The sequence below is a fragment of the Phaethon lepturus genome, unplaced genomic scaffold, assembly GCF_000687285.1.
Source record: "Phaethon lepturus isolate BGI_N335 unplaced genomic scaffold, ASM68728v1 scaffold14425, whole genome shotgun sequence".
Lineage (NCBI taxonomy): Eukaryota > Metazoa > Chordata > Aves > Phaethontiformes > Phaethontidae > Phaethon > Phaethon lepturus.
In genome coordinates, this window is record NW_010542761.1 from 68,508 (window position 1) to 71,658 (window position 3,151).

Genomic DNA, 3,151 nt, shown 5'->3' on the forward strand with positions numbered 1-3,151 from the left:
ACTAGATCAGGTTGCTCAGAGCCCCGTCCCACCTGACCTGGAATATTTCCAGGGATGGGGCATCTACCACCTCTCTGGGAACCTGTGCCAGTGGTTCACCATCCTCGTTGTGAAAAATTTCTTCCTTCTATCTAGTCTAAATCTGCCCTTTTTTAGTTTAAAACCATTACCCCTTGTCCTATTGCAACAAGCCCTGCTAAAAAGTCTGTCCCCATCTTTCTTCTAGGCCGCCTCTAAGCACTGGCAGGCTGCAGTAAGGTCTCCCCGAGCCTTCTCTTCTCCAGGCTGCACAACCCCAGCGCTCTCAGCCTGTGCTCAGAGAGGTGTTCCACCCCTCTGAGCACTGTTGTGGCCCTCCCTTCTGTGAGTTTCATTTGATTTTTCAGCCTTTTCCTCGGGCGCGCGGCGGGTTGGGTGTTGCTGTGGGAGGTGGTTCCGGGCTCAGCCTAGCCTTTGAGCTGCTGTGGGAACATGGGGGTACGCTGCTGTTGCTTTCCCCTTTTGCTGTGGAAAGGGTATTTGGATTGCAGTGGAAAGAATTACTCCGCATGATGGAGAGTAGTCCTTTGTTGTCGCTGTTAGGATAGCCTGGAGAAATGCTTACGCCTAGTGACCTTAAAGGTCTTTTCCTACCTTAATGATTCTGTGATCCTGTTTCCAAAGAGCCTGTTAGTAAGCCATGGACGTATGTCTCTCTATGGGCTTTGTGAGTTGCTGTCTTGGATTCATGCTGCTTCTGCGGGCTTTTTTTAACTAATTATTTTGTACGGTATTATGGCGTGTTTATTTTGCTGCATGCAACATTAGGGACACTATAAACAAATATTCAGAAATGGTATCTCAAAATTAGCTTGAATCTTGTCCTTCTGTGGGTTTCCTTCTTTTCCTCAGGGATATTTTACGTTAAAAGCTAGTCAGCATTGCTTATCTCATACTTCTTAGATTTGAGTTTAGGATCGCACAGGCTTCAAAAACACTAAAAGACCAGCATCAGTGCTTCTTGCAGCTCTGGGACAGAGGCTGCGAGTAAATAATAGTAAAAAAACAAACAAACAAAAATATATAGAGACAGAAAAACTGAAGTGCTGACAGTTCTACATTTTTTCTTTTATGGCTTCCTTGGGCTGCATTGAGGAAGCTTTTACCATTGCCTCTCTGAAAGGAAGCCCTTCTAATTAAGCTGAGCCTAATGGCAAGCTGTCAACTTCTCAGAGCTGTGATTTACCTACAGCCTTGCCAGCGCCCTGGCGGAAGGGCCGCGAGAGCTGTGCTGGCACGCGTCGCAGGGGCCCGGTGCGCAGGCTGGCACGGGGACGGGGAGCTAGTGTAGCAGTTTTGACCTTCTTTACAGCTTTGCTGACGGAAAGTGAATAGCGGGGAACAAGAACAGCTAAAAAAGCCTATCAAGTAGAAAAAAGTCTTTTCCCACCTCTCCTAAGTCTTTAACTAGCCTTGGCATTACTGTTACACCTTTCCCTCTCTACAGGAACGCTATCCTGAAAATGGTGAACCAAAGTTATTCCTTTCATCCCTTCACATTCTTAAAGTTAATGCTCATTAAGCATTCCATTAGAATTAATCATGAAACACAAAGTAGTATACCTATACAAGTTTTAGTGCCATGGGGATTTTTTTTTTTTGTAGGGACAAGTCCCATCAACACCTTGCCCTGTCAGAAAGATTAGATTTCTGTGGGACTTACTCTGGAAAGCATACAGCCAGCAGATCCTGTATGAATACTGATATTGGTGTAAAGATGATGCCTATATGTTTTGTATAGACACTTACTTCCAGGACAAATTAAAAACAACTTCTTCAGTTTTTAAAATCTTTATTCCAGGGTCACAGACTAAGAGAAAAGGTTACACAGTAAAACATAGCTCAGGCTCTTGACATTTCTGTTGCATTTCTAGCCACTAAACATGAGTTTCTACTTCTCTACAAAATGTTATCAGTTCGCAACTAAAAAAAAAAACAAAACCCAAACGAATTACCATTTCAAATCCTTCAGTTCCCCATGCTTTTAGTACCCACTGAAAAGCAAAAACTTTATATACCTGTGCTTGAATAAGACTTCTCCATCAGAAGTGTTACAGTCTGCAGGTACTGCACAAGGCATAAGTTTATTTGTTACTGCCTCATGGAGCTCTTCGCAGGAAGAACCACCTCTTTTTGTCCTTTCTTCCAGAACAGTAGTACCACGGTTGGCGTGGTAAAACTTCTCCCCACACCATAATTAGTATTTTAAATAGTTATTACTACTTTTAAAAGTGCTAAAACAAGACAATATGATAAAAGGCTCACTACACATACTGGAAGTACTCTGAGGGGTGCTTAAACTGGTCTGTCAACCACAGATTTCAGGACATCAGCATCAGGGAAATACTGGTGTATGCTTACTTACTACATCTGATTTCATTCACAAATATAAAATTGTCAGCTAGGTTTTGGAATACTAATTGATTTTTTTCTTTTTTCTTGGATAATAAATTACTTCTCAAAAAAAGCTGCCCTCAAAGCTACAGGATTACTACTTTATGCTCTACTAACTCAAAGATTAAAATCTTCATTCAAAAGATGAGGTCGTGCTGCATGAAATTTAAGGCACATGTATTAAACCAAGTTAAAGTGCTTTATGTATCCAAGCTCATCACTGCACCTCAACCTGAACTGAGACTTGGTCTTTTTTAAAGTGCCTGCAGCAGTAAAGTGGTCTGTCCTTTGTGGAAGAAAGTAAGTTGACAAAACAAAGCAAAAAGACTAGGCTCTAACAAGAACAAAAAAAGCCAGTAAAACATCCTGTAGAGAAAATATAGGTAAATTTAAATCCTATGACAAAACGGGTGCAAGTTGCCTTGTGGCTGTAAATAACTCTTCCTGTCATAGAAGAAGATTCCTCCACATGAAGAGGTAATTTATCAACCACAGCTGTCAGGGACTTTTCAATGACGATCAGAGTACACAGCCTATGCCAAAAACCGCAGAGGAGCAACTTTTGGCTTCTTTAATAGTAAGTGGGATTGAATTTTGGCGGTGCCAAGACTGAAGGGCTGAATTTCTACTGAACTATCCACAGGGCCCTGTGAATTATAATTGTCTTGTTTAGTAAGAGGAGAACTACTTGAGTAGAAGGGCACTGCACCACGCAGCA